The following is a 20,730-nucleotide window of genomic DNA, read 5'->3' as shown; positions in this document are numbered from 1 at the left end:
TATATTATTACAACAACTCTACATTTTATTATTTGTATCTTCATCTTAATTTGTTTAGCTATGCATAAAGTTTTCCTCCAAATGGGAGCCCTATAATAAAAGTTTAAAAAGAACCGTATATAACTACTCCAGTGATTTAGTTTTGCACTAAAGGTACAGTTGAGAGGACTGCTGATACCATGTGATATATGGTATTTATTACATGAAAATAACAATATCAAAGCATCAGAGGCAGAAATGTACTGACTTCTTTTCACTAATTTGGGTCAAACCTCAACAACAATCAGTCCTACATTTCCCATGAAGCACCTCAATAGAATGCATGTCAAATGAACTTGATATTTGATACTCAACGCCTCTGGTTTATTACCTTTTTATAACATTTTCTGACAAATATTTTAAAAGCAGTAACCTTAGCCAATGAAGACATTGCTGAACTTTTATCATAGTAGTATTCTGCAGGACATGTAAGCTGATCTTTATGTGTACAATTGTTGGAGAATTTCTTATCTCATTACATCTTATCACTTGTAATTTGGACCATACTACATTCTGCCTCTATTTATTCATGCATTTATTTTCTATAACTTGCATGATTTGATGTGGCTTTTTTCTCTTGGTAAACACCGGCTGATACCCCTTAAACATCTAATTTTTTTAGTGACATTAGATGCAAAGGACTTTGGCTATGGATGGAGCATTACCTCACCCTAAACTCAAAAACCAGAAACCCAAATACTTTGTGAGAAGTAATACTTGTTTAACAACTAACAACAAACAGTTATGCGGTTGCTTATTTTTACCTCAGGCTGAAAGTTTTTATTATTCATTCAACAACCATAACGAAATTGAGGTGCATGCTGTGGTAACATGTAATCACTCTACATTAGAAAAAGGTGGCTCAACTGACAAGTGGTGGATGCTTGATGTGACTATTAACTGTAAGGGGAACTTGTTATATTTACCCCTCTCATAATAGTTAACCAGTTTATACTCTGTAAATCCTCACTACCTGCTCATAAAGTTTGTGCATGTTGGTCATGAGTGCTCTCGGTCCACAGAAGTGCTGCAGGCTGCTTTATTAATATATTTATTTAACACAAGACTCCTGCCATCCTACAGGGCTCCCCAGAGGAAAAATTGAAATAACAAGGTCCTGTTTTCATTATGTGTGCAGAGCTGTCCTCTCACAGAAAATCATGCTTGTTGGAATAAATGTCTCTTCACCATTACAGTTGTATTACCCATAGATTCAAGCTTTTTATCAACATTTTATATAATTTGAGAAATACATAAACAAACGATAAAATATTAAATTGTGTGCGCTTAGTGTAGATGGAAGAGAGTCAAGCCATGGGTTTGTCTTCAAGGGCCAGATTCATTCTGTCATTTAACATCTTCCACAATCATTTCTCATAACGTGAGTAACACAGACCACTCTTAAAGGCTCTAATGGCTTACATACTGAAACCAAATCTCTAATTGAACTTCCTTGAAGCATTAACTCCTGCAAAAGACCCATCAATTATCACACATTGATTTTTCCATTCACATAAATGTCTTGCAGGATATAGCACAAAATCATTTCTGTCTGATTAACATACGAACACACGTGTTGTCTACTCCACCATTGAAAGAATTGTGTTTATCTGAACGTTTTTCGAATGAGAAAATGTAATCTATTAAAACTTCTTTGTTTATTTTTATTTTTCCTTCTACCGCAAAATCATGGTTGTAATGTGAGACTGTTTTGTCTTTTCTGTACTTAGACAGAGGAAGCATCAGTCTCCTGTCTTAGCCTCCAAAACAAAGTTTGTACTGAGTCTCTGTCAAAAACATTTCCTCTGATGAGGCTGGAGGAAAAGGTCAGGGAGGCACAAGGATTATGGGAGAAAAAGGATATAGGAACAGGATTGTTCTTACGCTAAATAATGTTTGTTTGAGTCCTTACCCACACTGAAAAAAGGGGAAAGTGGGGTTGTTCAATTTGCAAATATGCATTTAATATGAAACATAATTTATTCATGTTTCTCGTCGAAACATGAATCAATCATGTAGAACTATGTTAATCTTGAGGGGTGTACGTTCATGCATAATCACAGTCTCAGTCATGTTAAGAAATAAGAAAAAAGTTATGTTTGTCTCTGTAACTCCGCCCACTGAGCACATACGTCAGCAGCTTGCTCCGCAGCCGATTACTCAGCTTCTAACTATTATTTACAAATATTTTATTCACAAATGAATATGGTCGGACTCAAACCCGTACTTCAATAGTTTCGTAATTGAACCTGAACAATATGGCACTTTAATGGACAAGATGTAAAGCAGAAAAAAATTGCAAAATATATTTATTTTTAAAAATGTGAAGCTTTTTCTTTTTTAAACAAAGGGGGGGTTCTACAATTTTTTCTTCCCGCATCGGAGGAGTAAGCTGGTTCTGTCCCGAGAACATCTCTACAAGGTAAAAGTTATTTAAAGTTATTTAATGTCATCAAATAGTTACAGGTTATCACAAGACGCATTGTTTGCAAAAAGCAGAGTTCACATTTGCCGTTACAACGAGCAACGTAAATACAGCTGTCAATATGTAAACATTGTCATTCACTGGTGTTAGCTAGGATAAAGCCATGAAAATCATAAGGTGAGTTTATATTGATTGACTTGTGTTTAGCGTGTTTTTTTATACTGTGAGTATTTGTAGAGCGTAAGTCCGACAGTTGCTTGATTTACAATATTTAAAACTATGAACCTTGCCCAAAGTTATGCCTATTAAACCGAGCTCAGTGGGGAGGGGGGAGTCATATCTGATGGATGAGCTTGCGGCATGTTTGCATGTCTATAGGCTACGTCTTGTTTTATTTATTTCATGTCTGCTGTCAGGCGGTGTAAAACTTTATTGCGTCGGTCCGGCTCTGCATGTCTACTCTTGTGACGACTTTTAAGGGCGCTGATGCAGGTTGTAGGCCTACCTTACGTTAAGCGACCATCTTTACCCATTTAAGGTGTTGATTGTTAAAGATACAATATTGTCTGTGGGACCGCAGTGTTTTCCCTAAAAAACGTTGTTTATGTCTCTGCTTTGATCCGCTCTGTGTTCATGTAAATACCGTAAATACACACAGATCAAAACAGAGACACAATATTGTGTGTGGTGTGTCCCAGAAAGCGACACTTGATACTGGAAATTGGAGGATATGAATGATTGTGTTACATTTTAGCAGCGGTGCACACACCATGAATATGGGGGAAATGCCGGACAGATCAAGTAAGGGTTACGATCCACCCGCTGTGAAATGAACTCATCTTCCATATTTGCCGTACACTTGTGTTTACGGAAGTTGAGATGTTTCTCGGTTGTGATTGGTTGTCCCTCGTCACATGACGAGCGGTGCGCGCTGCTGCAGTGCACGTCTCCATTGAAACCAATGGAAATGAGCTCGCAACGCTGATGTGTATGGCTCCGTACAAAGTTGTACTCATTGCATTTTTTCATGCCTGTAGTGTAGACGGGCCGGCCCGTCTACACTACAAAAATCTTGAAGCTGGGCGTGTCTGAAGCTTAGCGTTTTTTTGCGAGCAACCAATCACATGAATCTCCCGCCCCCGAAATACAAAGCAATAGCAATGTTAAAACGAAGTAAACTGGATATAAACTCTCCAAACAGGCGAAAAAACTATCAGTTTCACCCACTGTCTCTGCCACCTCCCTCCATGCCTGGTTCCTCCGGTTTGTATCCCGGTAAATAGTTCCGGTCGTAAAGAACCGGGTGATTTGCTACCGTAATATCTCGTTTGGAATATGAGGAAATGAACTGCTGTCTGGCTCTCCCAGCTTGCACGCGGTTTGATTGGCTGAGCTTGCACTGGCGGGATTTGCATAAACGGAATTTGATTGGCTGATGCCAAGCATCGAGCCTCAAAAGTTGAACATTGTTCAACTTTTGATGCCGATAGATGCTCGTGATGCTTGCAAAGCCATGCCATGCTCCCCACAATGCAGTTCGGCGAAGATTAAAAATCTTCTACGTCACCCCATTCAAGTGAATGGGCGAAGCGTTGAAAGCATTTTTTGATGCCTGTAGTCAGTGTAGTGTAGACGTACCGTAGGCTACTGTAGCTTTTTACACTGGAGGCGCCCATCTCGGCCGAAGTCGCTTCATATTAACCTAAAGGTACATCATTAAATGGTAAATGTCGCCTGTAAGGAGCAGAACATTTTTGTTTTATTTGTGTGTGAATAATGAAATTATTTCAAATATGTTTTTCTGTGATAGGTAATTGGTGTGGAGAAGATTGACCTCAGCCTTCCTTTGACCATTGTTCCAAAGGCTCTGTAGTAAATGGTGAGTATTCAAATGTTTTGTGTGATTTACTTGACTAACTTAAACTTCATCTTTAATTAATTGAAAACTGGTATTAGTCTGACAATTTCTGAATATTTATTCATAACATTTACATACTGCAAATATTGCAGGGATATACACATTTTCTGATTTATTAGGCAAAAGTTATTCAGAAAGTGAGAGGCAAAAGCCGAACATTCTGCGATAAAGCCTCCTTCAAAAAAGTGATAATGTTTTGTTTGTTGAAATGGCTATAAGGGTGTTTCTTATATGTAGTCTTATATTACAGTAATACTTATTTTAAGTCGCTTTGGAAAAAAACGTAAACTAAATGAAATGTAATGTAGTCTAACCTGGTTGTTCGTACTTGATATAAAAAGTTATTCTCACTATAGAGCCAAAACAGGAGTAATGTGGTCCCTTTTCCGTGCTCTGGTCAATACATTTTGAATCAGCTGAAGCAACTTAACTGAGTTTTTGGTACACCCTGATAATAAAGAGTTACAATAAGCTAGCCTTGAAGTAACAAATGCATGGACTAGTTTCTCTGCATCGTTTTGAGGCAAGCACACAACAACAATCATAACATCATTAGAAAATGAAATGATTTCATGATTTTTATGACTGTGATATTTCGTTTTCTTTGATAAATGCAGAGTTTAAGCGCATAACAACCCTGCCCCTCCAATCAAGATTTCTCTCTTAGCTGGATGTGCTATCTGACAAACTTCTGAAGGTTTTTGAGAATAGAGGAGGACAGATAGGCCAGCGTCTGAACTGTATTATGTCAAACATGACTCAAGTAAGAATTCATTTTAAGAAAATTATACATCGAGTCAATAGTGTACACATTTCATTGAGCAAAAGAGATTCTTTCTTTTCTTATTCCCCTTCACTTGGGTTGATGATGTCGATTTAGGCCGGGATTGTCTTCTCAAGGGGCTGTGTGTGTACCTCAATGAGAGAGTTTGTGGTCAGTAGAAGTAATATTTGACCTTTTGATTTTTTTGTTGGGCGTTAAAATATGTATTTATTGAAACACCACATAGTATATAGCCTAAAGTATGTGAACATCCCTGTTTTTTGTTTAATAGCTAGACTACACTGAAAAGCTAGAGGGCTTTTAATTTAAAATAGATACAGGAAATGAAATTTTTTTTATCAGGTCAGACAGGAGTATATCAGATAACAAGTAGGGTTAAAAGTACTGAAATCTGACCAAATGTACTTGTTAAACACAGTGATTTAGTAATGGGTATATATATGTATTGATTTGTTAGATCTCACTCTGTTCCTTTTGTGACTGTGCACTCTGCAGGCAGAAGATGAAGAAGTCATTCTGCGGTCCATTCAGGGGATTACAGTGGGACTTTATGTCGTCAAACACAATTCCACCATGAGACCAGAGGACAGATTGTCCTGGAAGGCCAACAGGTAGCCTACTAACTGATGTGGACAACATTGCATTAGCTGCTACCATGCTGTTTGGACTAATGTATGCAATGAACCTGAACTACCCCCCTAAACTGAAGTGCACGTTCGAAGTGCTCCAGCAAATGTTAATGGAGCTAGACGGCAACATGCTCTCCAAGAAAGCCCAAGCGTTTAAAAACAAACTGTTTGAGTGAGCTGTTGCCATGGACCATTGTGCACTTTTACAGCATTCATACTGGACTTTCATCGATACAACTGTCTCGCACTCCCTTTCTTCATGCTTTTTGCTTGATTTGCATGTTTCAGAAATGTGGGTTTTTCCTGGGGTCATGTGTTTTCAGAATATACCACTTGTCATGTGTTTCAGAATGTACTAATTGCGCTACTTCAAAATGTCAGTTCTTGTTTTTATTTGTAATACTTTCTTTAGTGCATATGTGGTGAGAAACCAGGCCATTTTTATACATTCATGTATTTTTCCAAAGCAATGCCATTGATTTTTTGCATTAAAGTGCCCTTTCATATTAGCAGGTTACTATTTAAATAATGGATTTGCAAGAACATTTCCTTTTTTCGGCTAGGCGTTGACATTTTCTGTTAATTGTTTACTATGAATGAGTTACAAAAATAAGCCTTTCTTTGCCATTTGGCCCAATAAACCTTTCTTTTGGTCGGGAGAATAGTTTCCTTTAAGCTTCCTTGCTGTGTTCTAACACAATAATGTATATGTACATGCATCACAAACTTTTTTATTTCTTCTATTTCTTTATTTTCAATGTATTTGTTAATTCTCCTGGGGCTGCATGATGGAAAAACCAAAAGCTCATCTGGATGTGTGTTGGTTGGTAATATTGTTTTATTTTTTGAGAAAAATACATGAATGTTGTTCAAAGAAATGTGTTTGTCTTTATTGACTATTTGTTTTAAAATGGTTTGATAAATGCTGTAGATATAAGAGATTAGGATGGATCCTGTAGAAGAATGTACGAGATGCCTCTATTCACATGAAATAAATAATCTTATGTACCCCTTGAGCACTAGGTAGATTAAACAGAAAACTATAGCATGTAGTTTAAACAAAACATTAATGTGGTTTTAACAGGTACAAATGAAATATACTGAGTATATTAAAAGCCTAAAATGAACATAAAAAGTCATGTTGGTTAAACATAGGGTAAATGAATATAACTAATATTAAAGGAAATATTCACATTAACATAACCATTTCATGTTTCTTCGATATAACATAGTTGTGTGTCTCTAACATAATGGAATAGTTTTGAGTACACATGATTTTAATATATGCAACCGGTTTCCATGTTCTTTTATTACTTAAGTCCAACAGACTTTTTACAGTGAAGCTTAAATAAAGAAATCATGTTGCTTTAACAGGTACAAGTTAAATATACTGAGCACATTAAAAGCCTAAAATGAACATAAAAAAGTCATGTTGGTTAAACATAGGGTAAATGAATATACCTTTATTAAAGGAAATATTCAAATGAACATAACAATTTCATGTTTCTTTGACATAACATAGTTGTGTGTCTTTAACATAATGGAATAGTTTTGAGTACACATGTTTTTAATGTGTGCAACCGGTTTCCATATTAAAATCATGTTAATCCAACGCCCTTTTTTTTTCAGTGCACCCATTTATGAGCAACAGACTCATGAACAGTTAAAGTAAGCTACTGCTCTGTTGCTTCCACGAAAGTATCGTAAACGGCCTACAGGTGTGTGTAATGTCCTGAGGCAATACAGAGTTCTTGGTGTGGGAGCTGAGGGTTGGTAAAACTTGATTTATCCCCTAAAAAAACCGTAAAGTTCAACTGACACCACAGCAACTCTTTGTTCCTTGCCAATTAAATGTCGTGTGAAAAGAACATGAATGTTGACAACGATAGATTTATATAGATTTATGATAGAATATTTATTATTATTGAATGCAACCACTTTTAAAATACATGGGGTTATTCTTTAAAAGCATCATTTGTAATAAATACTACTAAAATAAACTGCAGCGATATTTTAAAAACAGTCAATGTATTGTAGGTAAACCTTGCACTAACTTTAAAGTATTTGCATTATAGGAATTTCTAGCAGAATATTTCCTTTCTTATTTAAACTAAATATCCTATTACAATATTTTTTTTAAACATATTTTCTCTTTAGTAACGTATGAATTTTGCCAAAAAAGGTCAATCCTTTTGTAAAATTAGTGAAGCAAAAACCCTTCTTGCGAAAACAGAGGTCGTTTTCGGACCTTTATTATAGCTGTATAAATATGGATAACATGCAGAAAGATAGTTAATCCTTCAAAAATGAAAAAACAATCGTAAAAATAAAAAACATAATTTTTCCATTTACTCTTTGTCTTCATTTTACTTTATTCTGAGTGTAAATATGTGGACCCCAGGACTCTAAAAGCGATAACATTTAATAGGTGGGGTCATATGGAGAGGTCCCATATGAGCAACGGGAAACAAATTATGAGCATATCTCATTTCCAGTTTGGGTCAACGTAATGAGGGGTGGGCTGCAACGCTTTTTTAATAAATCCCAGTTTTCTATATTCATATATCTTCTTGTGCTTTTAATCAACCCCCCTTGCTGCACTTCATAAAACTTTCACCCCCAGAGTTGATGTATTACATTTTGTTCTAGCAGCTGTTTCCATCACAGCCAGCAACAAGAAGCCAACTTTTTTTCACCTTAGGTTCAGCAATCCTCTTGGGATCACTGTGTTTCAGTTCACAACTCAATAAAGGTTTTTTCAATTCGTGACCGACAAGTAATGCTGCTTGTATTGCAGGCGCTATCAGGGTCGTGCTGAGTAAATGTTTACATTTCACATTCAATTTCTGTATTAGATGATTTTTCCCCCCCAGCTGACCACACACACACTTTTCTTCTGGCCCCAGCTTTGACTCATTTTAAATATCACTTTTTGGATTCCCTCTCTACATTTCTTGGCATTTCCTTAATCCCTTTCCCTTTAATTGTCATCTAAAGTATGTTTCCTGTTGAAGGCTGGAATAGCAAATACCTGGCTGACCTTGTTGCTTTTAAAACCTTCACCACCAAATGTCATATATTATTACATTGGAAGAGTACCAACCCCTCTGGAACAACTTCTTGGTTAAAAGATTTAAGGAATTTTCTCCCCTGAGAAAATGTCAGGCACACAGTCAAAGTCTGTAGAAATTTAAGAGCACTTTGGACTCTTTCTCAACTTTAATTAACAACCTATTATTCTTTTTATAATGATTACTGTTATTATATGTCTTTTTCTGTGAGAGGTTTATTCTAGGTTGATTTTGGGTTGGCTTTGTTATTTTTATTTCTTCTTGTTTTACTTATCAGATTTCGTATTCACTTTTAATTTCCCTACAGTCTGTAACATGCTTTGAAGTTTGTTTGATAACCATGTTGCTTGCATCTACAGTATACTTTACTTTCCTTGTCATTGTAGTTGTCATAGAGGCTCTTGATGATAAAGTATAACTTTAAACCTTAAACACGCAACCCTATCCCCTAAAACTTTGTGAACATACAGGCAGGTGCCATAAAGTTGCACTACACGTCATAATGCCCTGTTTTATGAAGGCCAGGACAATGGTTTTCGAAGAGGAAATGAGTCCTCACTATCTCTGATATACATCAACATTCAGCAGCATTCGTGCCAAACCTCCATGCTACATTAGTCACGGTGTGCCGCACGCACAACACACAGCATGACCATTTTTGCATATAAGGCTGAACCAAAGTTAAAAAGCTTGAATTGAAAACAAGCTGATAAACGAGACATCTTTTTGAGCCAGTTTTCGAGTTACAACTTCCATATCCGACACATGATGTATGATGGGGCCCAAAAATACTTATCCCAATTACCTACATTGGAAAAATGTATTTCTATAATCCTTAGGTTGAACAACTTCCCAATATAAACACTTAGATAGCCTTTCTAGAAATCACTGGGTGGTTAAAGTTGTAAAACGCACTAACAACTGAACTCTCTTATTTTGCATCCAACAGTCTTGCTCATGAGCCAAAATCGAGGTATTGAAGGAAGACCTTGTACACTTGCTCCATGGGACTACAGTTGCGGAAGATCACAAGTCAACCCAGGTGATTATATGATTTGGCAGTCATTACATTTTTAGCTTCAGGCACTATTGAGAAAAATTCATAGGAAGGAACAGGATCCAACAGCAAACCATGTATCCTGTTTTGTTTTAACATCTATGGTAAAACCTTTAAGTTAGCTGCGAGCAACTAGTGCTGAGGTTAGTAAAACAGACTTATTGGCAACCTCTTAAGCCTCAAGCCTGTTTTTCAGGTTTCAGGCTCGAAAATGACATTCCCAGAACAAATGACCAAATCTTCCCTTTTAAAAGGGTTAAATTAATAATCTTTTTTCTCAAAGTAATGATAAACCTTTGAGTTGGATGTAGAAAAGTCAGAATACTGTATATGTTTGTTTTATTTTAAAGAAAATTCCGATTGAACATGGTAAAAAACTGTAAATTATAGTGTCCGTCCCAAAAATATTTTGTACTTATAGTGAAAAGTAACTAACCTTGGATGATGGGTTAGTAGACTAAAAGCTTTAGGAATCCAAAGTACAACATATAATAAGTACCCTGTATCAAGATTGACGCAAAACAAGTGATATTTGACCTTTTTAGACAGATTTAGCAAAAAAAAACCTCTTCTGGGGCCATTTGGGTGGATTTTCCTTATCTCTGGCCCCCCTTGCTCGATTTTGACATGTGACATCTCTTTCTGACCGTTAGAGCCAATAGAATCGAAGGGAAATCGTCCCGCACACACTCATGTTTGCGCATTCAATCTTGCTACAAGAGCGTAGGAATGGCCTGCTCTACTATTTTAGAACGGCATTGCAGTTTTATTGCTTATAGATTATCAGAACATTTCAAAGGGGACCAGTGGCGGTTCTACGGGGTGGCACGGGGTGGCAGCTGCCATCTCAGAAAAATGCCTTGCCACCCCAGCTGCCACCCCATTTGGCAGCTTTGTTTTGAAAGAAAAGTTGTGGCTCATCGGACATTTATGAGAGAAAATCTCTAATGTCCGAGTGCAAGTGAATGCAGCACAAGACGCGAGCCTTGTAACTCCCCCCCCCCCCCCCCCCTGGCGCGAGCTTGGAAATATGATTGGCGGCGATTTCATTTGAACGGGAGGACAGCGCAAAACGAGAAGCATTTCGGATACAAGTCGACAGAAGGAATGAGGTATTTGCGGTCAGGGTATGGCTGGGGTAGGCTACAGCCATACTAATAAATGGCTTAGCCCCACCATGAAAAATGATGTTAAAGTAAGCAAAATAAAGTCTGCCATCTCGCGCGGAGTAAATTGCACAGTTAGTAAGATTGATTTCAGTAGCCACTTGTCTGGAAATACCGAAGATTAGAAACGGTTTTGAAAACTTTTGTCACGCAGTGATCGTCTTCTTAATAGAACATCTTTGATAATGTCTTCTGGCCAATCAGAATCACGATAACGGCGTGGTGTTGTTGCAGGAAGTCCCGACGGAGAATACTTTTGCTGTAGTACATCTCGATATACATCGGTACAACTATAAGACCCTACGGTTTGATGATTGATAGGTGTGTGGACTGTCTTTCATTTTGACACACAGAACAATGGGGGCTATCCACCCTTATCCACAATGTAAAGTAATTCACACAGCTTCTTCCCTCTCCTCTCTGTGAGGAGCAGCAGGTTCAGCTTTCAGAACAAAGTAACAAAAAACTAAAATGACATTCATTTTATTAAATACCTCGTGTAGTAATATATATTTCTTTATTTTTCTTCTTAAGAGAGCACCAGAATGTGTATTTGATGTTAGTATTTAAAAAAATATCCTGGGGGATAATCCCCCCAGACCCCCCTACAGGGGTTGGGTTTTCAACTCTTTGACCTGTGGGGAAATTGCAGGATTGGCTCCAGGTCGCCCTTTTTATTTACTACAAGACAAATGTGCCTTTTTATTTCATACAGTTCAATTTGGATTGAGACAGGGAAATAATATAAACCTCACGCGTGGCGTTTCACTGTCAAGGGGAGCGTGTATGTTATTACATTGCAAATACTGACTTGAGCCCCACCACTGTATGGGTTAGCCCTACCATAGATTACCCAACACAAATACTCTGGCGCCGCCACTGTTTGCTGTCTACTATGACAAAGAAGAGCCTGTCAAGTTTGACTGTAGGCCTACTCAGCATTGAACCAAAACGCACCATAGCTTTACATTTGTGTGGCGTTTTGCTGATCAAGATGGTAATCGCCACATTCAGCTGTTATAGGCATGCCAACTTGATGCTCTGCTCACGGATGAGTCGATGAGAATAATAAACTGTTAAGATGATGACCTTACATGTGTAAATATATGTTTCGTCTTTGTGGGGGTCTGCCCCCAAAAAACAGTTTCAAGTCCTGAGAAAGTCAAATAAGACGGTGTGTAAAACTTCACTGCCCAGCCAAAAAAAAGTAACCACTTTGATTTAACTAGGCCAGTAGGTACGGGCATTCCACTGGATAATAACTGCAGCGATGTATGTTTTAGCTGAATACACAGTTTTTTTTAACCCTAACTGATGCAGTTAGTCATTTCTTTAATGTTTGTTCTTTCTGATGTAAAGTCAAGGTTGTAACTGTTTGCAATGAAGTTGTGGGGCGCTGAACTGTTCCTTTGATTCTTTTGAATTATGATAGTAATTACTGGTCTTTCAAATTTGAAGGAGGGTGAGCAAGCATCTTGAGGAACGTTCATCATTAACAAAAAATATAGTTTATTTAATAATAACACTGAAGATGTGAATCATAACAGTGATTGACAGCTGATAGGAATAATATGATTGTTGACAGTTAATCAATGTATTTATTGCAGCAGTCTGCATATTTGGTACCCCTGCTGGTCTATGAGTTAAATCAACTCATTCAGTTAAAATTCATTAAATTACGTGTGCCACCTTATATATTTATTTATATTTAAGGCTTTACTGATGTGCCACAATAATCTCACCTAATGTTATTGAGTTAAAATATCAATATTGTGGCTTTCCAAGTTAACATTGATTGATATGACTGCGATTAAATCAGAATATACTTCTGCCAGGGGATGCCACCCCTCAAATTCTCCTGCCACCCTCTTGCCACCCCATGAATATTTGTCTAGATCCGCCCCTGAAGGGGACACAGCCACATTGGATATATTAACCAGTTTTGACCAGACAAAACCAAGGTAAGCCATGTTAGCGTTTTAGGCTACCTAGCGCCACATGTTTTGATGTACGTTTTTGTTGATAACGTCGCGAGTTTGTATCTTTCAGTGTTGAGGTGGGCTGTCTTTAGGATCATAAACGATGTGTTGGATGTGCAGCTAAGTAATAAGGGAGCTAGGATAATTTCCGGTGCAGTAATAGTTTAACATTTTTCGCTCAGGGCTAATTCAGAGGGTCAGTGTTGTGTGTTTTTTTGGAGAAAAAAAATGAAAAAGATCAGTTAAATGAGTTTTTTTCCCGTTATATGGATATAAAATATTCATAGTTTATTAAATATTAAGGCTCCTTAGACATTGTTTCCTGCAAATGAACCGGGTCCGTGGGGCTTAAGAGTCACACTATAGAGTGGTGTAGTGAAATACCTCAACAACTATTGGAGAGCTTTCCATGAAATCCAGTAATCATGGTGCCAAGCGAAGGAATCCATGTTTGATCCTTTCTCTTTTCCTCTGGATTTACAGAGTGTATCAGACTGATACAGGAACATCTCATCTACCAGATAGTTACATTCAAAGTTAGCGCGTGAATTTTCTTGATCCACCTTACTCGAATTACATTTTACTCCCAATCAAGTCAAGATATTCATTTTTCAATACTTCGGCCAACTGCCGACCAACAGACGGACATTTCTATTAGTTCTCATGGACCCCAGTTGGTTCCAATACCATAGAGCCTGAACGACTGCTGCTTTTAAATAGGCGCAGTATTATGGTGTGAACTGTCAGCTATGGACTTCCTTCAATTTTTATACATATCACATGAACTTGAAACAATCTCTTCCAACTATAATGCTCTGTTTGTGTTGAGCCATAAAGCTATTAACACGGGGCTAACAGAAGAGAGGAAGTAGCAGGGTGACACAGCTATACTTTAATATTGTCTATATGTGTGTACAGCGCGGAGGCCCAGCTGTCTGTTATCACCCTGAGGACTTTAAAAACACTGTTTCCCAGAGACGGAAGGCTGTTGTTGCTTGAGTTTAGACACATTTACGATGTAGATATGAATGGAATTTGCAGCTTTGAGAGAAAATACTCTTTTTTGTTAGCTTGATTATTCACCCCACCAAGGCTGGTTTAATTGGTGAGTTTGTTTTGATAAGATTCATAAATAGACAACTCTGCTATTCCCTCCATAGCTATTTGTTTTTGTTTCAAATATTCTTAGGAACAGGCAGGTAAAATATGCCTGGGAGAATAATATTCAGCAGGCCTTGTTTGCTTGTGCCAATATTGACATAAGAACTCAAGGTGTAATAACCTAGAGGTAGAAATAGTTTTGAATGCTCTGTTGACCCACATATAATCAAAGTGATGTTGCACTAACAAATGACATTTTCAAAAAAGAACGACATTTTATATCTTTCTATATATCCAACATTGGCAGTTAAAGTGTTCATCCAAGCTATAAAATCTTCTATATTTTCCCAACTGTTACAGTTTATAAGAGCTTTAAGGCTTTGAGATATAATATTGCTTAATCAATCTTAAATTTGAAGCATGTGTTGATGCCCTGCGATCTGCAATGTCTTAATCTGACACGGTATCCTGAGGCGACCAACTTTTTCCTGTTACATTTTGTGTGAAAACAAACCTTTGCTGGAGTAAAGTGATGGATGTCAATCATTTATTGATTATACCAGAGCCTGATGCCCAGATTTGGATATGGTTTAAGGTTCACAGACTTCACACTAATTTCCTCCTAAACCACCACGACTAAAAAAATGCAGAACAATTCGTTTTTGCTCCCCACACCAAGAAATCAGATCTATGGTAATTATCCTCAGTGTTTCAGCAGTGAGGATGTGACTAAGCTCTGCAATTTGTTCTGTAAACAGTAACACGCTTGTATTTTATTTGTGACTAAGCCAAAATTTCCTTTTTCCGTATTAACTCAGTTTCTTCTCCTTAAATCAATGGTTTGTAACATAGTTTCTGTTAGTTGTGTGTTTTCTATATTTCAATGGGTTTTCTGTATTTTGGTACGTTTTCTGTATTTGGTTGGGTGTTTTGTTATCCCTTGTATTTAGAGTAGTTGGTTTGTATTCGTTGTCCTTTGTCCTGTAGTTGTTTGTGTTTTTGGTTAGAAAGTGTTAGAGATGAAGATGAGTTAGTGCTGTCAGTGCTTAATGAGTGAAGCTGCAGCTGTATTAGTTCTGCCAGAGCAATGCGGTATTAAAACCATCTCTCCTAAGACCAGAACAAAAAGGCCTTCAGCACAAAAAGACAAGTATGTGTATTTTGTGTGGCTGAAAATGTAATGTTTCATTCACAACGCATGGAGGGCATATTCTAGCTGTTCTTTAACCAAATTAGGAAGAGTAATGGACTTCAGTGTTTATTTCTGTCAGTCTGGTATATAAAAAGAGTATATTTTTTGCCTTTCCGCCTGAGGCTCCTACAAAGTACCAACACAGCTCACTGTCACATGGTCACATGAATGGGAGGGTATCATCCCCAGGCCAAAAAGCACATGAATACTACATATGCTTAGTTGCACGTCAGTGCACATGCAACGAAACAGACAACCAGAGAGACACACCAAAGCAAACACACAGATACACACTCGCGGAAGATACTGTAAGATACAAAACAATTTAATGCAAAAACAAGACCACACACACTGTTGCTTTGAGCAAACATTGTTGTGTCCGGCTCAAACCATCCAGAAAACAACAAGGCCCAGTGTTCCCAGCCATAAAAGTCATAAAAGAAAGATGGGAAGGGGTTAAGTGAAAAACAAAATGAAAAGAAAGCAATCATCACCCTGTGCTAAATTTCCAAGCTGCCTGTGTGTTCCTTTTAATAGGGATTAAGTGGTTATGCATACGCCACAAGGGCTGTAGGTCTGTAAAAGTTTGGGAGCAGCGATCAGATACAGTCTTTTTGTTTCAACAACATTTGGCTAGAGCAGCCATTAAGCACTGGAAAAGATTTCTTAAAGCAAAAGAAAAGTGGAATACTTTTGGTGAAAACCTTTTCATTTAACTGAGTGTGGACATCCAGAATTGAGGAAATAGCTTGCTGTAATGTGAGGCAGTCGGGTACATTAATGTTTAATTATACTATGTGGTGGAGTGGTGTAGGCAACAGTGGAACTGATAGGTGGGTGTCTGGTAACCTCAACAATCACCATTATAGTCTAATACCAAGTAGTGCTTGTCAAACCTGTAACGTCAAAGACCCCCTTTTAAAATTAAGCTCCTTTTCATTGATAATTAAAATTGTGTCATTCAAGCAGTGGATGTTGTGTAAATGTAATAGCTTTGGCAAAATTGATCTTTATGGCTCATAAGCTGTTTAGGGAAACATATAGAAGATATATGCTTTTCGTGTTAAAAACAACCCTGTGTGATAAATGAACAGAAAACATACTTTGAACACAACAGACAAATAATCAGTCATGGTATGGCGTCACTACTTCCGTTGCTGGCTTTCATCTTTGCATTGACATATGGCTTATTGAAGACAGAGAAAGAGTTTGTTCTTTGACACAATATAACCTCTCAAATACCAATTTAATTGACACTTTATAATTATAAGAAAACATTTACTTTCATTATGGCTGGAGAAACATAAGAGGCGAATTCAAAGTCCAAATGAGAACAAAATATTTTTTATTCATTATATTATAGATCTTTTATTAACTCTGAGGAGTGATGATATTTTAATGCTGAAGAATGAACTATATCCTCAATGAACCTCTCAAACTCTCAGAGCTAAATAGAAAACATGTAGCCAAGGAGCAAAATGTGACCAAATAAAAGTTGGCTTGGGTTCAAAAAGAGTAGATACAAAAGGAAGTCTTAAAGTGCTGTTTGGAGTCCTGTACTGTTCCAGCCTCCAGCGGTCTCATATGATTCCTGAGAGCAAACTTTCACAGTCATGAGATTGCATGTTTTCCTGGCCTGCAGCAAGTTCCCAACAACAAGGCCTATGTGATTACAACTATAAATTGGAGACTGATATTGATGAAACTTTGGTCTTCCTACAGCACATACAGTTGCAAGAAAAAGTATTTGAACCCTTTGGAACTTCCTGGATTTCTGCATAAATTGGTCATAAAATGTGTTCTGATCTTCATCTAAGTCACAACAATAGACAAACACAGTCTGCTTAAGCTAAAACCACACAAACAATTATATGTTTTTATGTTTTTATTGAACACACCATGTAAACATTCACAGTGCAGGGTGGAAAAGGTATGTGAACCCTTGGATTTAATAACTGGTTGACCCTCCTTTGGCAGAAATAACCTCAACCAAACGTTTCCTATAGTTGCATATCAGACCTGCACAACGGTCAGGAGGAATGTTGGACCATTCCTCTTTACAAAACTGTTTCAGTTCAGCAATATTCTTGGGATGTCTGGTGTGAATCGCTCTCTTGAGGTCATGCCACAGCATCTCAATTGGGTTGAGGTCAGGACTCTGACTGGGCCACTCCAGAAGGCCTATTTTCTTCTGTTGAAGCCATTCTGTTGTTGATTTACTTCTGTGCTTTGGGTCGTTGTCCTGTTGCGTCACCCATCTTCTGTTGAGCTTCAATTGGTGGACAGATGGCCTTAAGTTCTCCAGAAAAATGTCTTGATAAACTTGAGAATTCATTTTTCCGTCGATGATGGCAATCAGTCCAGGCCCTGAGGCAGCAAAGCAGCCCCAAACCATGATGCTCCCTCCACCATACTTCACAGTTGGGATGAGGTTTTGATGTTGGTGTGCTGTGCCTTTTTTTCTCCACACATAGCGTTGTGTGTTCCTTCCAAACAACTCAACTTTGGTTTCATCTGTCCACAGAATATTTTGCCAGTAGTGCTGTGGAACATCCAGGTGCTCTTTTGCAAACTTCAAACGTGCAGCAATGTTTTTTTCTGGACAGCAGTAGCTTCCTCCATTTTATGACCAACTTATGCAGAGATCCAGGTAATTCCAAAGGGTTCACATACTTTTTCTTGCAACTGTATGTATGTGTCTTTTAAGGTTAGGCTAAAAGGGCTGATTATTGAATCTAAATGCTGTTTATTGTCCCATTTTCATGTGACAAATCGTGACAGTATGATGGTGTTCTAATCTGGATATGATGCCGTGTTAAACAAAAAGCCTGGGAAGCACATGCCGGGGCCTTAGAGAAAAATCTTGAAATGGGACACCGGCCTACAGGACACGTGGCGGCCAAGAGACAAATCTGTTTTACAGCAGATCTGTCTAAACTCTGGACCGCTCCTGGACCTCTACTCTCCCAGAGGAGCGGAGGATGGAGACCACACAGACAGCAACAGGGTGTCGAGTTTCACGAGGGAGACTGATGTTACATATCAAACAAACCAAACAGATCCTTAATCTAATTGTCTAACACTCACTCCTGCAGCCACATATATCGAAATCAGATTCCCTCTCACTCCTCCAAAGTAATACATGATGCAATCACATTTCCCTCAATCTCTCTCATGATTCATGATGTGGCAAGGCCTAAGTCTATATTCCATAATGTTGAAAGAGATCTTTATTTGTTATTCTAAATCCAGTGTCAGTTCAGTTCAAGAAGATGCACCATTTCTGCTCTGTTTCTGCAATATATTTGCTATTCAACCTTCCCTCAGCAAATCAAAGAAAAATAATTGTTCCTATTGAAAGGCAGCTAGGGTCAACCAGAATCCAATCATATGATGTGTTACATATTTCTGTGTGCTAACCAGCCCGACAGTAGTTTTTTGTACTCCAGATTTGTTTGAGTACACATCCCCGACACATTTTGACTGAGACCAAAAACCCTGCAGGGCTCTAACTGTCCCCAGCGGCTCGGTAGATTAGCCTGAGATATGAAGCCAACTGTGTGAAATGTATCAGCAGCACACCAAATCACTTTATAAATAAACAAGTGTTGACAGTGGCTTTGTGTCCCTCCTCTCCCCACAGCGAGATTGTTATCTTTTCATATTAGCACATTTGTTAGGTTATGTTGTTAGGTTGATTTGCTTTACTTTAACTGTAAATGTGTGCGTGCGTGTGTGTGTGTGTGTGTGAGAGAGAGAGAGAGAGAGAGAGAGAGAGAGAGTATGGCAGTCTAAATAGCCTTGAAATGTTGAACATACAGTCATGCTCCCCAGAGAATTTATTTAAAAGCTTTGTGACCAGATGTGTTTGCCTGAAATATCTCATCGTATCTCATCATCTTCAGGACAGATTGTTACGAATTTTGACAGACAGACAATCTTAATGCATTCTGTGATTCTATGACTTTCCAGTAGATGGAAATATGTTGTGGATTGCCATGTTTTGACGATCCTCTGACATTTAGTACATCAACAGGTTGTTATTTAAAAAACGAATGACATTCCCATCAGCCTCAACTGTTTATTCTTGTTCATTTCTTATAAATGCTGACATTAATATTTTTCAAATCTGTACTTTCATATTTTTTTCCAAACCCTAAAAGAGTTCCCTTTTTATTTTACTTGAACTGAAGCTTTGCATTTGTGAATAGACTCTCATCAGATATGTTTCCCTATAATACATTTCCATAAACCCAACCGTTCTGCCAAACATACAGTTATTTTATTGCAAAACATTAACCCAGACACTTTACATGCTTGTCACATGTTGAGCAAAGTTCAAATGGCACATTTGTTAGCATCATGAGGGGATCTCATATTCACCCCGTGCACCGCAGGGGGCTTAATTTTTCTCAAGAACAAAGGCTCCTATGAGGCCGTTCTGGGCTGAGTCATTATGTTCCAAACAGGAATAACACTTTATCAGTGTGACATATTTGGATGTAATGTAGGTTTTTCTCTCATAAAACAATTTGTTCCATTTACAAGCCCCTGCTGACAGACTGCAGTTCACATTTGACCTCGACAGACTTTCAATATTTCACTGAACTCCTGATGTGAGGGGTTTCATTTATTGGCCCAGGTGCAGACATAAGCGATCATAAAGATATCTAAAAAAAAAATCCAAGCTCATGCTGTTTAATATCTGCAGCAAGAAAACCTGCACGTTAACCTTCAACTGTGGAGTCTTAGCACGGCGATATGTTTACCAGGTTCCTCAAGCACATCTCTACCAACCATCCCTGCCTGCAGCTACAGTTTGGAGCATGTTGACCCAGCAGCAGCACTAGGCTTACAATGTTAGCAAGTTCAACACGACTGAATTAGTAAATCAAACAAGGGAAAAGTTGTTATTTTTTTAAGTCCTATAACTGTGCAGATGTGGGTTGAGTTTTTAAAAAAGTAATAAAATGCATGTTCAAAATTAGGCTATGTGTGTATTTAAGATGATGAACAGTAATGCCTCTTGATTCCAGTAAAAGTCGCAGTTAAACAGCATGTTAGATAGTTTGCGTCATGAGATGGTTTCAAATGGATTGCAGGTGTATGCAGCTCTGGCCGCATTGATCAAAACTATACTTTCCTCAAAACACACACCTTATGGTGATGGTCGGGGTTAAAGCTAGTATTGAAGTACACCCATGTATGCAGGCTCAGATTATTTTCATCATGGTGACCTTCCTCTTTCTCACTTCATCTCCCACCCTCATTATCGAGACACTACTTCCCCCTAGTGGAAAGAGAGGCTAATTACTAGTCACTCTCTGTTGTGAGCAAATACTGCTGACACTTGTTAGGATGGTTTAGTA

General features: G+C 37.9%; 1 long non-coding RNA gene across 1 annotated transcript; it reads left to right on the top strand.

Moving 5' to 3' along the window:
* The first annotated feature begins 2,245 nt into the window (after positions 1–2,245).
* Positions 2,246–6,616, top strand: LOC307022512. The gene is made up of 3 exons (XR_013803424.1): positions 2,246–2,461; positions 4,275–4,343; positions 5,662–6,616. It is a non-coding gene; the product is annotated as an uncharacterized lncRNA (long non-coding RNA).
* The last annotated feature ends 14,114 nt before the right edge of the window (positions 6,617–20,730 follow it).

The sequence above is a fragment of the Notothenia rossii genome (assembly GCF_949606895.1).
Source record: "Notothenia rossii genome assembly, chromosome: 1".
In the NCBI taxonomy this organism is placed as follows: domain Eukaryota; kingdom Metazoa; phylum Chordata; class Actinopteri; order Perciformes; family Nototheniidae; genus Notothenia; species Notothenia rossii.
This window is presented reverse-complemented; position numbering and strand designations above follow the sequence as displayed.